A 19,000-nucleotide genomic window follows, 5' to 3' on the forward strand; every position below is an offset into this window, starting at 1 on the left:
TCATTTATTTCATCTGCCTTTGCAAGTGCTTAATACTCATAAATCAGGCCTTAAAAGTAACTCAACCAAGGCCACAATGGGAATTATGTCAGACCTGAAATTTATATACAGGGATCTTCGATATCATCCCGATACAAAAAAGTCACAAAAACGCATCTCTATCATCTGGAACCTGTCAGTTTGTTATCTCAGTCTCTAAAGTTTTACTACTCAGGCAACAAAGCTGCTGCGAACTCTGCCCAAAAATGTAGGCTTCAGTGCTGCCAGGTATAATAGCATCAGAGACACCTATATCCGTAAGCTGAATCTCACTGGGTACTGCATCAGATATGTTTTTACAGTACCATTTTACCAGTATACAGTCCAGTGTTACTCAGAGTCTTGAGCAAAAATGTAGCAAATAAAACCCACACATCTGATCTGTGTTAAAAAAGGAGGCTTGATATTTTTGTCCTGGCCCACATCTGCACTTTTCTAATATGATAAGAGCAGACAGATCTATTCTGGATTTATTAGGCAGAGCTAAATCTGGCTGAATTGAGGTTTTGATGGCACTGTTGTACTGGGAAACATTGGGGCCTAGATTTCATCAGTGGATGCAAAGCAGTTTTGCTTGCTTTTTATTTATGCCATGTCAGGTCCATGCTTTTGTGTCACTGTGACATGCTGGGTCCTGACTCTGTGCGTGTCTGAAAGGGAAAGGTGGAAGCACGGAGCCACTTCCTATGTCATTGGTATAATTTGCAGGCCTGAGACTAGAGATGCTTTGCCCTGTGAGGGAATGAGAAGACGCTCCCGCTTGGCTCCCATAAGAACGATAATGGCCGCTTCTCTACGCGCGCACTAAACTATCCCCCCCCCCCCCCCCCAAGTCCTCGATACAACTACCAAGCAGGAGGAAAAAAGATGCTGGCCAGAGAATGCTCAAAGGGCGGGGTGGGGCGTGACTTTGTATAAAGCCGAATGCGGAAGGAGAGGTGATGATGCTATCTATCCTCCCCCCACTTCTCAACGTTGTCTCTTTACGGCCGAGGGCTCTCGCGAGATCGCTATTGGCGCCGTGACCTCTGTACGAGAGCGGTAGCGGCTAGTAAACGCTGAGGGTTGGTGATGGCTCCTGGTGGTGTTAGTTAGACCTGCCTGTGGCAATTCCCGCCAGACTTTGCCTCGTGTTGTGCTGGCTTGGAGAGCTTACGGTTCTGTTTGTGTGATTACGGGGTACGCTTGGGGAGTAGACGAGGATTGGGTTAGGTCTCCTTTACCTCTCCGCGCCCTTCTGAGCGAGGCCTGCGGGCGGGGAGGCTCGTGCCTGTTCGGTGGGATTTTAAAAACCTGCTTCCATTGAGCTGAACAAAGAAGTGAGGGAAACGCCTGTTCTGTCTTCCGTTATCACGCACTCGGAGAACAAAACCTCCCCTTCACCACGGGTGGCTGAACTAGTGGAAGGCGCACACCATGTGGATCCAAGTTCGTACCATAGACGGCACTGAGACCCATACCATTGATGATCTGAGCCGTCTCACCAAGATTGAGTGTTTGCGGGAGAAGATCCAGAAGACCTTCTGTGTGAGCCCTGACCGCCAGCGCCTCTTCTACCGGGGCAAGCAGGTGAGGTGGAGACCTGGTGGGTAGGGGTGGAGGGGAGCTTCTCTTCTATGTGATCTTCCCCTTCTTATGTTCTGCTCTCTGTGACTGGATGTAAAGCTCCTCGTCTCCTCCCATACTGGGATCTCTGGCTTTTGTTTTCTCTCTTCTCCTCTCACTGAGCCTAGGAGGTGGTGAGGGGCAAGGAAGGAAGACAAGCTGCCCGGCATGACAAAAGGCTCTGGGCCCAACTCTGGTTTCTTTCTATACTTTTCCTCCCCACCCCCCGCAGTAGTGAGCAGGTACTAATGAGGTCCCTTTGTGTTTTTCTTTTCCACCCAAACCGAGGGAGGCTCCTTCAGCTTATCACACCTAAGTGACAGAGCAGACAGTGGGGTGTGAGGGGGAGGAAATCCCCTGCTTTACTTTTCCGACCAGGCAAGAGAACGCAGGTGTTTTCCCTGGGTTCCTGCCCCCTCTCGGTGCCCCATCTGGGTATAAGGAAAACACTTTCTGTGTGTGCGCTGCAAGTAGTTTCCAAGGCCTAGGTGCCACATCACAGACTAAGGGTTTTCGGGGACTGTGGACTCTGAACTCCTTCCGTCCACCAGAAGAGGAGAGACAGAGGACTCGTTAGAATCCTTCCTGGAGGCGGGTATGCGACTGTGCGGGTTGGGGGGGGGGGGGGGGGGGGCGCATCGGCAGCCTGCATCTCCTCGCACTCCCTGGCTCCCTTGTATTAAAGCTGCTCATGAGTTTAGCGTCCTAGTCCTCTTAGGTGCTGCAAAGAGCTTTTTACAGAGAAGGATGTCAGTTGTAGCTGATATCTCAAGGAGTGCTTAATCTACACCTGGTTCCAGTGGTATTGGGGACCACTGGTTAAAAGTTTTTCTGTGAGTTGATGCTTTCTCCCCTCATCAGTGTGGGGCACGTCTTTATCCAAAGAGATTGTCTTGGGCTGTATTTTTGATGAAAGGTGTAACTTCTTTTAAGCTGCTTTACACAAATGAGGTATGTACAGTGCTTGAGTATTAGAGTGAGGCACAAATGTTACATGAGGGGGGGGAAAAAGGAGTATCAGATGTGTTGTATTTTTAGGGAGCTTGACTGCTAAGGTGGGACTTGTTACTACAAATGAGCATGGCAATGCTAGCTTAAGCTGAGCAATGTAAGATGGGGCAAGATTTCTGTCCTATAACAGATGAAGCATATACCTGTATGAACAGGAACCACCATGAGAAATAACAGTTTACTGTCCCCAAGAGGTGGTCATTCATGACTAGAGTGTGAACTTGCAATCTGAAATGTACTTAAAACCAAAAGGAAACAAATAGGTTTTGTGTCATGCTGGCTGTGCTTTGAGCAATCTTGTTACCACTCCACAAGACAGATGGGAGCCAGGTTTTGTGAGGGCATGTCGAAGCAGATGGCTGCAGACAAACCCATGCTGCTCTGACGAAGCCGGATGCAAGCAGCATTGGTCTTGAAGTTGAAGAGCTTGTTTACTTTTGTGTTACATTTGAGTCAGCATATGTAGGTGTTAATGTGTACTGTTAAGGATCTCGTCACAGATCACTAATGGGAGTGTTTAGAAGACTGATAAGTCAGTTTAAAACAAAATTTGACTAGGTTGATGTACATTAACAACACACTTTTGTGGTAATGTCTAACTTTTTACTTATTACTGCATATTCAAAGCAGGCAGTTCTTAACAATCATATCGTACATACAAGTCAGTTGTGAGTATGCAGTACCATGAAGTTGATAGCGTGTAGTTAATCCTCAGTAGTCTTAGTCATGAGGTGATCAGGCTCCAGAGCTCTGACAAGGGAAGCTGGAACAGAAGCCAGTGACTTGTCTGTCTTTCTCCTCCCCCCCCCCCCCCCCCCCATTTCAGATCTTGTACTTCTGTGGGATGTTTGTGTGTCTAGACAAACAGTTCTTAGCCTTTGGCCTCTGTCCCTGGACTACATACTGCACGGTGCTGGGGGGGGGGCAGCAGGGGCAGGGACTACTTTCCCAGTCATAGACACCTAATGCCAAACTCTGGTTCACACAGCTAGTTCTCATACCAAGTTGATAACAAGCCTAACTGTGTGATCTTGCACAGTTAACGTAAGGCATGTGGTCTGTTATTATCAATGCAATACTGTTCTTCCTGGGCACAATAATGCTTATATGTTTACCAATTATGCTATATCATTGTGCTTATGTTTGAGTTTAAAACAAACTGATGCTAATTAAATCCTGCTTAGTGTGCTTCTACGTCTGTGAGTGCACCAGGACTCTGCTCTGGCTATTTGTGGAAAACAGTTGACCTGAGAAGCAGAGAAAATGAGCCTGTAGTGAGTTGTGATTCTCGAAGTAGTCTGTCAGAGGTCAAACTAATTAGAATATCTGTATTTCAGCCATTATATTAGTACGGTGTGTCTTAATTTAAAAAGTGGAATAACAAGATCTTATAGCTGAACTTGTCCACATGGATGGGTGATAGTTTAGGGCACAGTTGGGATCGTCAGTGAAGCTAGAGTTGTAGAGTCTTCATGTTCATTAAGTTTTGCTCATTATGTAACTACTTAAATATATATATATATATATATATATTTTTTTTTTTGTAATCTTCATAATGAGTTCCAGTGCTTCCTTGATGATTGGGTTTGGTTGATCCAGCAACTGATCTCATGGTACTAGTAACAAGAGGGGGGGAAACCGAGAAGGATTGCTCCCATACAATTAAAATTGGATGTAGAAGAAATATTAGCAGAGCAATATGTAAACCACTCAGGGATGTGATAGAGATGCACAGGTGTTGTAATTAAATGGGAGGAGATCAGAAAGCAATGTATTGTGCTAAAGGAATAAACTGTGAGGGGTTAGTCCTGAGATGGACTTAATGCCCCTGTACGTGGTCTGGCTGGGATGGAGTTAACTTTCTTCATAGCGGGCCCGTATGGTACTGTGCTTTGGATTTGTGACCAAAACAGTGTTGATAACACACTAGCGTTTTGGCTACTGCTGAGCAGTAATTGTGCAGCATCAAGGCCGCCTGTTTCTCACTCTGCCCCTGCAGCAAGTAGGCTGGGTGTGTACAAGCAGTTGGGAGGAGACACTGCTGGGACAGCTGACCCAAACTGACCAAAGGGATGTTCCATGCCATGTGACATCGTGCTCGGCAATAAAAGCTCAGGGAAAGAGGAGGAAGGGGGGGAACGTTTGTGGTTATGACATTTGTCTTCCCAAGCAACCATTATGTGTGCCGAGGCCCTGCTTTCCAAGAAGTGGCTGGATATCTGCCTGCTGATGGGAATGAGTGAATGAATTCCTCTTTTTGCTTGGCTTGCGCACGCAGCTTTTGCTTTGCCTTTTAAACTGTATCTCGATGCACAAGTTTTCTTGCCGTCCTCCTACTTTCTCCCTGTCCTGCGGGAGAGGGGAGTGAGCGAGCGGCTGCGTGGGTACTTGGCTGCTGCCAGGGTCAACCCACTATACCCCCTGTGACAATATAGGCTGCGGAGTGACTGGCTGGGTAGCAGCTCTGCAGAAAAGGACCTGGGGGTCCTGGTAGACAGCAAGCTGAACACGAGCCAGCAGTGTGCCCTGGCAGCAAAGGTGGCCAACAGCATCCTGGGCTGTGTCAACAGGAGCATAGGCAATAGATTGAGGGAAGTGACTATTTCCCTTTACTCAGCGCTTGTTAGATCATATCTGGAATATTATGTTTGGTTTAGGTCCCTCAATGCAAGGAAGATGCTGACAAGCTGGTGTTAGCCCAGTGGAGGGCTGGCAAGATGGCCGTCAAGATGTGCTCTGTGAGGAGGGGCTGGGGGACTGGGCTTGTTCAGTCAGGTGAAGGAAAAGCTTGGCGGGGGGGGGGGTGGTGGTGGCGGCGGTGGCAGCTAATAGCAGCCTTTCAGTGCCTACAAGGAGGTTGGTAGGACCTCTTAGCATGATCTTCTCCCCCACCCCCAAGAAAAACACAATTGTGTTCCAGTATAAATAAAGCTGATTAAGGCTCTCGACTACGGAGGTGCGAGATATATTATGTCGGACAACATTCAACTTGCTCTTGAACTGACCAGTGTCAATACTAATGGGACAACTGGGGGGGGGAAGAAAGAAACAGCTCTAGATCTCCATTGAAGTGGAGACCTGTGGGATCTTTGGGGTTTGAAGACAGCTAGGAGAAATAGACCTGTACTAGGAAGCTTGGTCCAAAGAACTAGATCTATGACAGTGGAGGGCTTCACATTGAGATCAAGGGTGAATAGCTTTCCAGTATATCATGAATAAACATCACTGAGTAGTCAGTTCCAGACGTAAACAGAAAGAAAATGAATGTTTGATTCCCACCACCCCCCCTTTTTGTGTGCATGCATTGCCAGACTGGACCTGACACAACAGCTGGGTATCAAACGAGCTTTGCCATAACACGAAGTCTCAGAAACACAGTGTAGGTCTGCTCCACATTCCCAACCCCATCTCAAAACATTACAACAGACTTGTCCTTCAGCTGTAGCCTTCTTCAATGTGCATGTTAACTACCACTCAAAGAACAAAGAAGTGGGATGTTGAAAGGTAAATATGAAGTGTCGCAAATGATGCCTTGTGTTTTGTCATATGTAGGCCGTTAACTTTTACCGAAGTCTCTATTAGCTGATAAATGCATAGATCTTGCTCGCTAGAAAGTTTTGAAATAACTTTTCTCCCTGTAAGCTCAAACTTTTAACATTTCAGGCCAATCAAGTAAATGACCATGACGTAAGCAAAATTAGATAAGACATAATGTTTTAAGATGGTCACTGGCTGGGAACACAAACCTGTGACAGATCGTGTTAGATGCAGACAGTCATCTTAGTCTTCCTATACTGGAAATGCTAGATCTTGAGGTATGCATGAAGTAAAATTGACATTTTGTAAGCATAGGTACACCTATGCAAGTCAGATCAGCTTGACTATACTTTCTGCTTCACAGGTGGCTTCTCCCTCGAATCTCTAACTCACGTAAAATGACACTATCTACAAAAGAAGAACATAATTTAACTCCAATAATTACAAGCACACTCTCAAATTTTTGCCCTTTGCTCAATTAAATACTTCTGTGATGTTACACAATTAACCAATCTTAGAACCAGGTCTTTGAAAGCATACCATGATGCATATCTGTCATTTTAGAGACAATTTTTTTTTTTTTTTTATTTTTTAAGGATAGTTCAGTTGAAAGGGACCTGCAACTATCATCTAGTCCAACTGTAACGATACTGGGCGACTGAAGTTGTGAGAGAGTTCTGAATTTAAGTATTTCAATAACTTTTAAAGTAAATTTTTGCTTTCAACACTGTAGCTATCTATTTTGGGAGGGGGGGGCACGCACATCTGCAGATAAAAAATTGATGGTTGCAGATATAAAACTGCATTCGAACTCCATGTTCAGACAAAAGCTATATTATCCTCCAAGGTAAGTATATAAAGAAAAGTTGTATCTAGTGTTGCCAAGAGCAGCTAAAAGATGTTCAGCTTAAGTCTTCAACATTCTTGGTTTTTCCCTAGCAAAACCAGTTTAAATTGTAATTATTTAAAAACAACAAAACTTGAAATCGATACTTAAAAAAATATTTTGAAAACTTGAATTGAATTTATCCTCAACAAGACTAATACCAAATATGCTTCTGTGTAAAGTAAACGTATGTTCCTTTACCTTTGATCTCACGTGCCAAAGTGCGATATTTTTGCTGTTCTCTGTAATAAAAAATTCTCATTGATGCCGTTGGTTTAGAAGCTTAGTTAGCTGCTTCAGCAAATTAAGGCATCATTAAAAAACTAGGATCCAATTTACGTGAATGCACCGGTGCAAAAGCTGGTGATGAGAAATCCCTGCAAGTCCCACTGAGTTTATGGCACAAAGCCTCTACTCTAGCACATCTGTCGTAGGTTCTGAAATTTGCTTGTACCACAGATTTAAAAAAATAAAAATAAAAAAATACCTTTGTACCCTCACTCCAGCTCAGAACTGATTTTTATGTTCCCAGTCACCAGATTCTCTACAAGAAACCTCTACATGAAATGCAGACCTGTCATCTCATGCATAAATACTACTTTTAAAACAAAATTTAAACAATTCAAGCACCAGAACTTGCTCCCATGAAGCACTTGTTTAGACTTCAATGGAAGGAACTGAATATGAGCAGAGTAGTTTTTAAAGAAAATATTAACTTATATTTTATGTAGAAAAACAAGTACAGAAAAATCCAATGCATAGTTTTCTTTCCTTAGAGATAGGCGTTCTGAGTTTCATAAAGTCAAGATAAAGTTAATACTTCACAGGAATTTGTGAATAAAAGAAAAAAAAACCTCGTTACTCTCAGGATATTCATTATATCTGACTGAAAGACATTATGGCTTTTTAATACGTCTTTCCTTGGTTGCAATATTGAACGTGCTCTCTCTGATTCCAAGTTTCTTCAACAAAATTCTTTGTTTATACACGCCAAATCATAACATATGATGTCCTCAAAATAATATCAGAAGCACTTACTCGTCATACTTGATATGATAAATAGCTGCTTCATCAGTGTCCATGCAGTCTGAGTAAGATGTGGATGGTGTACTGTCCAAATAATTTGCATTCTCTCTAGAATGATCTTGACTTAAGTTTCCATTAGTTCTTTGGTAAGAATCGCCACTCTTTACTTGAGCTTTACCATTCTTGTGTCCTTTTGTTGCTCGAGTAACATTTTCTATATGAGCTTCAAACCAGGCTCCAATGCTGACATCACGGGCATCCACCAATTCGTTTATCTAAAAGGAAAAATTGATAATGAATATTTATTTTCTATAATCCTGGTTAAGAACAGAAAGGAAAACTGACTAAAGTACTTAACCGTCAGTGAAAAAAATTCTACACTGCTGATTTCAACTGGTTTGCGCTTGGGTAAGTTGGAGCAATGTTCAGTCATTCAAGTGTTGTGCTTTAAGTATTTTATTCCTCTACTTTTAATAAGATCTGTTATGAACACAATTTGTAAAAAATATATTTTTAAAAGTTGAGGCTGATTTATTATTTTTTTAACCTACAAATTAGCTTAATCTGTCTTTCTACTGAACTTTTTCTTGCTTCGTGGAATTGTTCCTTATGACTAAAATAAGCACGTATACTTAAGATATTAGCCCACAACCAGATTTTAAGATTTCCCTGGACTTCCAAATTGGAATTATTACTTAACCCTGATTCTTTTTGACCTGCACTGCTGCTGAATCCTTCAATGTTTGAGAAAGGAGGGGGGGGGAGGGAGATGGGCTCTCCAAGCCTAACAAGGCGGCCATCATAACCAGTCGAGACTGGTCCTTCCATAAATCTTTCAACTGTAAGAAACAGAAATCTCTCGTGACTCTTCTCCTGTTGCGTTAAAGGGTAAAGAAGTTTGGCAGAAAATAAACCCCCTTGCATTCCAGCTTATCCTCAGATATCAGAGGGGCTGGGGGCGGCTAGGCTTAGATTCTGAGCGTTGTCCAATTCAACGCTATAAGTCCGGTCGCATTCAATATATTGAACTACCACGATTACGGATGCACTAATAGCGCACTGTACTTTCAATTTAGCCGCGTTCAACGAGCTAAAACGGCCAGACATGGGGAGTTTGGTCGTGTTCAACAAACTATCACGGCTAGATTAATGAACAGTACAGTTTATTAAAGCAACGGGAGTACAGATTCTTTTGGATTGCCGGTGATAAATACACTGTCTGCAAAGCACGTGCAAATAATAATACGGTCGACTACAAGCACATTAAATTATGGAAGAAAAGAGCTCTAACGATTTCTAAGTTTCCCGGGAAAGCACTCGGTACAGCCGAGTGTTTGAATCTCACCCCATAGGCGTCCCTATGGGGGGGGAAGAGAGGTTCAGCCCGTCGACTGGTCCCAGAAGTCAGCGATGTCCTCCCGACTTGTCCACGATGGTATCTTCCCTAACAGTCCCCCTCTCTTAAGGCCTTTTATACTATTTTCCTATTTAGGTGGAGCTTGAGTGACTCTAGTCATACGTACCTTTACTATGATTGGTATAAAATCTCCTCGCTTTACTTTTAAAGGTACATGCTAGAGAAAATTCAGAGCGCATGCTCAGTGAGGGGTGGTCAGACCTTGGAGGCGGGTAACTTTTGGGATGGAGGTGTGTTTTGGTATTATAATGAACAAAGTTCACCCAGAGGACATGATTTTGCATGTCAGTACCCCAGAACGGGGCACTTATGATATAAATCAGAAGTAGGGCAGTAGGTCGACAGAACCCCCATTATTTCACCTCCTTGCTTCAGCGGATTCAATGCAGGGGCCTACTGTTCTTGTTCCCTATCCCTGCGATGATATCACAGAGCCTGGCCGTGGCGTCCCCACTCCGCTCCACCCTCCGTGTTGCTTCTCTTTGGGTCAGCATACCAAGCTCCCTTGGTGTTGCTAACATTGCTAAGGTTGCAGGTTATGTTGCTTAGGGAATTATTACGGAACAGATTCCTGGCATATCCACTGCGTTCCACCCTGGAGGTTCACCTTCCCTTAAGAGTGTGGGGGGAACATATCGATAAGTCACTTCCAGCAATCATTCCACATAATCCACTCTGTGACTATAGTCACTCAAGCTTCACAATTTTTAAATGCATTCAATTACAGCTGCAAGCTTTTGACTTTTGTTGTATCTGCTATTAAGTTTCAGTCTATGTGTAGACTGTGATCAAGTCATCTCTTAAACTCCTGAGTTTTTAATTTTTATGGTTTTAAATATTTCAAAATTTCTTGTGCCTTTTCTGTAACCATCCTCTAATTTTCCAACATCTTTCTTGATCTGTGGACGTGAGATCTTAGGCAGAAATATAAAATCTCTGAAACAGGACTTCATTAATCAAGAACTAAGAGCGTAATTAATATCCACTAGTATGGGGTTATGAAAAAAATAAATCTTGTCTAACTTGATGTTTAGGGGATATTAGAACTGATTGTTAAAGATAACTTTGTGCAGCACCAAGCAAATTATTTTTAAAGGTCTACCAATACTTTGAGTATTCAACTGGAACAATATAAAAATTGCATTACATGGATTTAAACTTGGTCAGATATCAATGTAGTTATGTAATGCAATTATAAACAAAGAATCATTGCTGAGTGATTGTTTCTAATGGGCCCTGAAGAGATCAGTATTTGCCCTTAGTGGTCTGTTTTTGTCAATGAGTAGATCATTATTGACCGTTTGCAATTGTTTGACAGTGACTAAAGGAGAGTAGTAAATGAGGATGTGTCGTGGTTTCACCCCAGCCAGCAACTAAGCACCATGCAGCTGCTCGCTCACTTCCCCCCCCACCCAGTGGGATGGGGGAGAAAATCGGGAAAAGAAGCAAAACCCGTGGGTTGAGATAAGAACAGTTTAATAGAACAGAAAAGAAGAAACTAATAATGATAATGATAACACTAATAAAATGACAACAGCAATAATAAAAGGATTGGAATGTACAAATGATGTGTAGTGCAATTGCCCACCACCTGCCGATCGACACCCAGTTAGTCCCCGAGTGGCAATCCCCGCCCCCACTCCCCCCCAGCTTATACACTAGATGTGTCGTCACATGGTATGGAATACCCCGTTGGCCAGTTTGGGTCAGGTGCCCTGGCTGTGTCCTGTGCCAACTTCTTGTGCCCCTCCAGCTTTCTCGCTGGCTGGGCATGAGAAGCTGAAAAATCCTTGGCTTTAGACTAAACACTACTTAGCAACAACTGAAAACATCAGTGTTATCAACATTCTTCACATACTGAACTCAAAACATAGCACCATACCAGCTACTAGGAAGACAATTAACTCTATCCCAGCTGAAACCAGGACAGGATGACATGTCATTGATACAAAGCTGTCTAATTTGGGTGCAGAGAAAATAATGACTTTCCATATAAGGCAAATATAAGGTCATACATTTGTAAAAGAAAAAAGGCACAAGCCATAATTACAGAATGGGAGACTTATTGGGAGCAGTGACTTAAAAAAATAATTGGAGATTAGGTAAGTGATGAATTGCCACATTACTAATGTGGACAAAATGATTAACGTGAATCTTGCATACATAAATAGGGAATAAATTTTTGGATAAAATAGAATTAAAATAATCTGGTGTCACTTTTAATTTCGAAAGCCTGTTTAGTTTTCCTTTAGCAGCATCCTTCCCTGTATATATTTTGGAGCTCTCTTAATCAATTCGTACCATTTTCCTACACATTCACCCCATTTTCAGAGTCTGCTTCAAGATTCTTTCAGCCTTTCTACCTCTACTCAAACAAACACAAAGTGTTTCTTGCCACTCTGGCATGTTCCAGTCCACTAATCTAATGGGATGTCTCAAATAAGTAGAAGCTCATTTCACAAGTTACTGAAATGCTTTGGACTGCTCCTCAAGGTTCCTAAGTAAAAATCTTCATTAAACTAGGTAATCTGACCTGTGAAAAGTGTTTCCTCTGGTCTGTATAGATAATAGAAATTAATCTGAGTATATTTTTAATAAAGAAAAAAAATCACTAATAATAGCAGCATATTTTCCATAATTATCTGTCTAAGATACTGACCCTCTAGATAAAAATAGCAGTGGCTACTGCAGTTTGGTATTGTGCCATTGTATGGAAATTTTCAACAACTATCTTTTACTATAGTGTGCATGTAGTTCCTTTGGTTAGTTTGTTTGAATATCCAAAAACTTGATTTATTCCAAAGAGCACTTTCTTTAACTACAACCAGTGTGATTTCACAATATGTAATATTACTGTTTTGTTGAGACTTGAGTCATACTTATAAAAAAAGGGAAGTAATTCTCTCATTTACCTTTCCCCCACTATTTTAAAATTTGTATTACTCTTTGAATCTGTACCACCAGTTTCAACAGTATGGTAACTGTATTTAGTAACACACCTCCCTTTATTTTTCCTCTTTCAGAACATTGCTACATATAAAAATCTTTGCTCCTTTACCTATGGTTCTACTGTGGGTAAAACCAATCACTAAGGACTACATTATGAACCCACGTTTGGGCAAAGAGAGTGTGCCTTTGTAAGATCCCCTTTAAAAATTCTTTCTGGAATACTGAGGATAAAACCTTAAGTCTAAGTAGTGCCCTGTAAAAGTCATAGCAACATGGAAAACTTAAAATTGTGGCTGTGAATAGCATCTGTCATGGAAGGTATCTTAGAAGTTCCAACTGAGCTGTAAAGGGCTTCTGTTATTTAGGAATCATAGAATTGTTTAGGTTGGAAAAGACCTTTAAGATCAAGTCCAACCGTCAACCCAACACCACCATGCCCACTAAACCATGTCCTGAAAATGGACAGATGAAGAAGAATGAGAATTAGTCGCAGAGTGTTGAATCCGATTAAGAATGGTAAGGCAGTGGTTCCCAAATAGCTGCTATCTTCTGGCATCTCTGTGTCAGAGTTCAGTGGTGTTCTTCCTAGGGACAGAATACCACTTCATTGCCAGCTTCTAATACCTTACATCTTACTTATTGTTGTAAAGGGAGAAGTGATTTCACTGAAGACAATTGAGATACACTGGTATGAGAACTGACCTAAGGTTCTTAGTAGTATGAAACTTGTCTTAAAATGTATGTGTAGATGAAGTACATATGAAATTTGATAGATAAAATTTTTAAAAGCATAAAAAGGGAAAGAATTTTCAGGAAGAATTGTATCTGAAATCAATATTGTATAAGTAGCATAGGTGACTGTCATTGTCACTTTATTTACCTAGGTAATTCAAAATAGTAGTATTCAAATAGAGTTGAAACTGATATGATTAGCTGTCACTATTGCTTTCTAGGTCTAAATGATGCTTCCAAGATAACTGTGATCACTGAGCTATTACATAAAACATTGCAAATATATAATTTTTGTGTTTCCATTTTACTCTTCAGTTAATCTTAATGAGAGTTGTGCTATAGCAATGTATCTAAGGCAGCTGAAGTACACATTTGGTATCTAGAACTATATATCTCAAAACTTGGAATTATCTGAAAGAGCTTGCTTTTTACTGTCTTCATTACTTGGAATTCAAGCATTTAAGAGTTGTTCTTGTTTGTAGACAAATGGGTACTAATTTGGTTCTAACGCTGTAATAGGGCTACCAAGAAGTAGCAGTAAAGAGAACAGGGGGGAAAAGTGAATATTACTTGCATGTGAACTCCATAACTGTGGATTGTGTGTAAGTATTTTTAACAATATGCTTAAAGATTTCTTTACAAACAAATAACTCTGTAGTGGTAGGTGACCTTTGGAAAACAACGTTACCCTTTTTATCCACAGAATGTCAGAAGATACATTTGACACTAAGCGGTTGTGGATTATAATCCTGTTGTGTGCTTTACGGTTGGCTATGATGCGCAGTCACTTACAGGCCTATCTGAATTTAGCCCAGAAATGCGTGGATCAGATAAAAAAGGAAGCCAGCAGAATAAGTACAACTGATTTACAAAAAATGGTAAGTATAATGGCACTAAGGTTGCATATATTTGGAGTGTTCTGTCTGTGCAAATTTTTTTCATAGAAAAACATAAACATCTGGTTTGTTGTCTTCCGTGGCACCAGAACTGAAATTTGAATGAAGCTTCCTAAACTATATCCCTTATAAAAATAGCACCATTACAGCAAAATTCTGCAAACCAAAATATGCAAAGATGGATCATCCATATTATTCAGATGGTTTGTCTTAAGTTGTTCCTCCATTGTTCTAAGAGATCCCATCATGAAGTGTTCTTTACAAATATCTTGGCAAGCCTTATGTTTATCTTGATGAGTGTTTCTGTTCAGCATGAATAGAACCTGGGGAGTGTATAGGATAAGTGGTGATTTGTTAGTTACAGCAACAAAGAAAAGTCAGATTTAGATAGAAGGGCAAAATATTGTTGCCTAATCCCAACTGTGATTTTTAAATTGGGGCAAAATTTAAGATAGGATGGCTATATTTTGGGATAAAATAAGACATGTTTAGTTCCGTAAGACCACTCTCAAATGCAGTAGCCTAGTTATAAAACTGTCTGCCCATCTTGTTACTGTGGCAAGTGATAAAAGAGAAAGATTTCCTTGAGGGCTTTTTTTATAGAAAAGTAATTAAAAAATCATCAACAAGCAGAGGAGATGATAGAAATTTGTGAGCTTGGTATAGAGTGATGTTGCATGTTTCCTACAAAATGAACTTATTTCTAGTGTTACATGATAGAGCTGCCTGATAATCTTGCTGAGTCAGAGTGTATTCCAGAAGGAATATTGAAATATGCCATAAAACAAAGCTTCCTCTTCATTTTTAAATTGTCATTACTATAATCTTGTCTTTGTCTCACAAACATCTTAAGGTTGTGAACGGACTGTGCAGTAGTTATTTCAAATATTTAGTTACAAAACAAGTGACTTGCTTTGGACTTCAGAAAAAGGGTTAGTAAATGTAACTAGCAACAATTGTTTACAACAGAACTGTTCTAGTTGTGAATGCATAATTTTAGTATTGGGAGCTTGTATCTTATTGATAAAATAATAATGCCTTCTGTAATGTTTCCTAATCCATTTATCCAGTACCTCAAATATCTTCTCTTTAAGAAGCCTAGGGCCACTAAATATAGTCCTACCAGGTTTTACTAGCCATGCCTGCTTTCTCTTCTTCTGGTGCTTTTACCAGTAAAATCTTTCCTATCTGTCTTACTACGCTGATCATTACTTTTTTTATTTGATCTTTTTATCATATTCTATCAATTATCTTAAAATAATTTGTCTCATGCTTTTTCTTCTGTCAATGTTTTACTGCTTTTTTTTCTCATGTTAATTTTTTGATGCTTTATCATCTCAAAGCCCTTTGAGGTTTTAAAGCTATTTCCAAAAATGTCAGGGCTGCCTTGATCTTTTTGCCACCCTGTATTCTGTTCTTTTCTAAAATCCAGTTAACTTTATTTTACTGCTTGCTTGCTATTGATTTTATGACTTGTTTTCCTTCTTCATTTGATCTAGTCTTTAAGGTCAACAGTTTATGTAAAATATGTAACATAACAATGTTGAGAAAGCTGGAACAGAATGGGAGCAGGGGGAGGGATAAATCTGAGTGGATTTCAATAAACCATAATGTGTACCTGAAATAAAGATCATTTAAATGCTTTCTAATTGATGAACTGCTAATGAAAATTCCTCTTGTCATTGTTTTTAAAGTACTGGTGTTTACCATTTGGATATCTTACAAATAACTCACTTTGAAAAGGGACTGCACTATTAACCAAAGTTTTATTTACTTTTTATCAGGCTTTGGACTGTTTCTACAGTCACAGTACTTCATTTTTGAAAAGGGATTTATTTTGTAAATCACTTGGGATATCCATATATTTAGCTTTGAGGTAGCTTACAAAATTCTAGTGTGTTCAAATACAAATATTTGAATGATAGCATTCAGTTTGCATAAGCAAAACTAATTTTGTTTGTGTTAACACAACTGCTACTTTTAATTATTTTTCAGTGATTCCTCTCAGGACTGTAAGTGTCTCTATTGGGTTTGCATGGCAAGGTTTTGTTAGCTGGGGGGCTAAAGGGGTGGCTTCTGTGAGAAGCTGCTGGAAGCTTCCCCTATGTCCGATAGAGCCAATGCCAGCCGGCTCCAAGATGGACCTGCCACTGGCCAAGGCCGAGCCAATCAGCGACAGTGGTAGTGCCTCTGTGATAACATATTTAAGGAGGGAAAAAAAGTTGCTGTGCAACAGAAACTGCAGCCAGAGAGAGGAGTGAGAATATGTGAGAGAAACAACCCTGCAGACACCAAGGTCAGTGAAGAAGGAGGGGGAGGAGGTGCTCCAGGCGCTGGAGCAGAGATTCCCCTGCAGCCCATGGCGAAGACCATGGTGAGGCAGGCTGTCCCCTGCAGCCCATGGAAGTCCACGGTGGAGCAGATATCCACCTGCAGCCTGTAGAGGACCCCACGCTGGAGCAGGTGGATGCCCAAAGGAGGCTGTGACCCCGTGGGAAGCCCACACTGGAGCAGGCTCCTGGCAGGACCTGTGGACCCATGGAGACAGAGGAGCCCACGCTGGAGCAGGTTTTCTGGCGGGACTTGTGACCCTGCAGGGGACCCACGCTGGAGCAGTTCGTGAAGAACTATAGCCCATGGGAAGAACTCACGTTGGAGAAGTTCGTGGAGGACTGTCTCCCATGGGAGGGACCCCACGCTGGAGCAGGGGAAGAGTGTGAGGAGTCCTCCCCCTGAGGAGGACGAAGCGGCAGAGACAACATGTGATGAACTGACCGCAAGCCCCATTCCCCCTCCCCCTGTGGCGCTCAGGGGGACGAGGTAGAGAACTTGGGAGTGAAGTCGTGCCCGGGAAGAAGGGAGGGGTGGGAGGAAGGTGTTTTGAGATTTGGTTTTATTTCTCATTACCCTACTCTGGTTGATTGGCAATAAATTAAGTTAATTTTCCCCAAGTTGAGTCTGTTTTGCCCATGATGGTAATTGGCGAGTGATCTCTCCCTGTCCTTATCTCGATCCACGAGCCTTTTGTTATATTTTCTCTCCCCTGTCCAGCTGAGGAGGGGAGTGATAGAGCAGCTTTGGTGGGCAGCTGGCATCCAGCCAGGGTCAACCCACCACAGTGTCCTGAAACTAGAATTCATTATAGGGATCACCTCATTAGGTCTTTTGAAGACAATATTTCACATACAAAAACATGCTATAAAACTTTAAAAATAGATCTTTTTGCAATAGAATTGGGTTTGTTTTTTTAATAAATTGCTTTTTTTTTGCCATAAACGTAAAAAGCAATAAAGGTTTGCTTTGATCACACAGAACTCATGAATTACTCTTTTCCATTTTCCCAGGTGTCTCGGATATTCTATTATCTTTCTGTAATTGCACTGCAGTATGTCGCACCATTTGTAATGGTCCTTCATGCAACTGCTTTTAGAAGGCAGTAGGTAAGCAAAATTTGATGAACAAAACTGTGCTCTATTCTTGTTACAGATGCATGCATAACCAAATCCAACAGGTGTTAAAATTCAGATTTATTCTTCAGCAAAAGTTAGTTAGAAGTCCAGTAACATTTTATAAAACCACAGGCTCAATGATGTAAAGAGAATTAATACTACACGGCTGACTTAAGAATCCCCAAGATTTAAAGTGATGGCTCCAAAACGTGCATATCACTCACCTAAAAGCTGAGGGCTCTCTCCCTCGAGGAGTTACCTCGGGCGGTGCCCCGACCCAAGGGGGAGTCCCCGACTGCAGACCCCGCTGCTCCGAGGAGGACTGCCAACATGTCCTCCGGCGGGACCCCGTTTATACCCCTGTCGAATCTGACCTGTGGTCATTTAATCCTATTGGCCAGGAGGGTCACCTCAGTGTACCTAGCGTGTCTCGATTGGCCAGTTCAAATTTCAACCTGCGGCCTCCAGGGTTTCCTTCCCCTTCTCCCTGCCTGGAGAAGTTTCGTTTCCTGCTGGCGGGATGGGGGGGGGGGGGGGTGTGTGTACTGCCACAATCCACCCCGTGACCACAGTCATGATTCAACTGGTTTCCTTGAAGTGGTGGTACAGTCACCTCTTGCCTCCAAAGTTGAAAGGGGGTGCAATTTGGTGAATTTGACACTCATTGTGGGCCATCATTCCCTTCTGGTCTAGAATTAAAGTGGAATATCGAACACAGGAATATCCAGTGTATGGACAGTTTTAAGGGAGTATACTTAATCGTTAGTACAGGCTTCACTACCAAGCATTTGATAGAACTTATTGCAATATAGATTACAGTAATCATAACTATAAGCATTATTAAAGTTTAGAGAAGGCTGGTCGCCCACCCCATGAAAGAAAATCCAAACATATCAAAACTTTTCCCAACCAGTTGGTCCCTGGTGCAGAAGCAATCGCCTCCGAGTCTCTTGCCCTATTCTCTCATTGATTTAGTCTTGAAGCCACGTTGACACATTTGGAGTGAACACAGCAGTTGTCCATCGACATGTTCAAAACTTTACATATACCCTTCTCTTTCTTTGGCATCTAATCCAATACAGCCCACTTTTGATAGTCATTTTACCAATACATTATAACCAATTGTTTGAGAGTCCCCAAATTGTTAGATGTAGCATTGGCTAAGGTTGATAGCTGTAAACTCAGTTCTAGAATGCTCTATCGATGTTCCTTGAGTACCATACACAGTTGCCCCCATGGAATTTCAGGGCATAGTGTAGTAGCATTCCAACTCCACCCCGTGATCCTATGGGTTAGTTGGAGGGTATAGTTGCACCAGGTGACCAACTATAAACAACATGAGTATAACCTCCTCCCCCATCCAATCTGAACCTCCAACTATAATTGTTAAATTGCTCTCCTGCGAGCTCAAGGACTTGCGATATATTGATGTCCATCATTTTTGCCACAACAT

The 19,000-nt window shown here is 41.6% G+C and overlaps 1 long non-coding RNA gene across 1 annotated transcript; it reads left to right on the plus strand.

Moving 5' to 3' along the window:
- The first annotated feature begins 1,041 nt into the window (after nucleotides 1-1,041).
- On the plus strand, nucleotides 1,042-17,520 carry LOC128136086 (uncharacterized). Its single transcript, XR_008233250.1, has 3 exons — nucleotides 1,042-1,608; nucleotides 13,906-14,080; nucleotides 17,443-17,520. It is a non-coding gene; the product is annotated as an uncharacterized LOC128136086 (long non-coding RNA).
- The last annotated feature ends 1,480 nt before the right edge of the window (nucleotides 17,521-19,000 follow it).

This window comes from Harpia harpyja, chromosome W (assembly GCF_026419915.1).
Source record: "Harpia harpyja isolate bHarHar1 chromosome W, bHarHar1 primary haplotype, whole genome shotgun sequence".
Classification (NCBI taxonomy): domain Eukaryota; kingdom Metazoa; phylum Chordata; class Aves; order Accipitriformes; family Accipitridae; genus Harpia; species Harpia harpyja.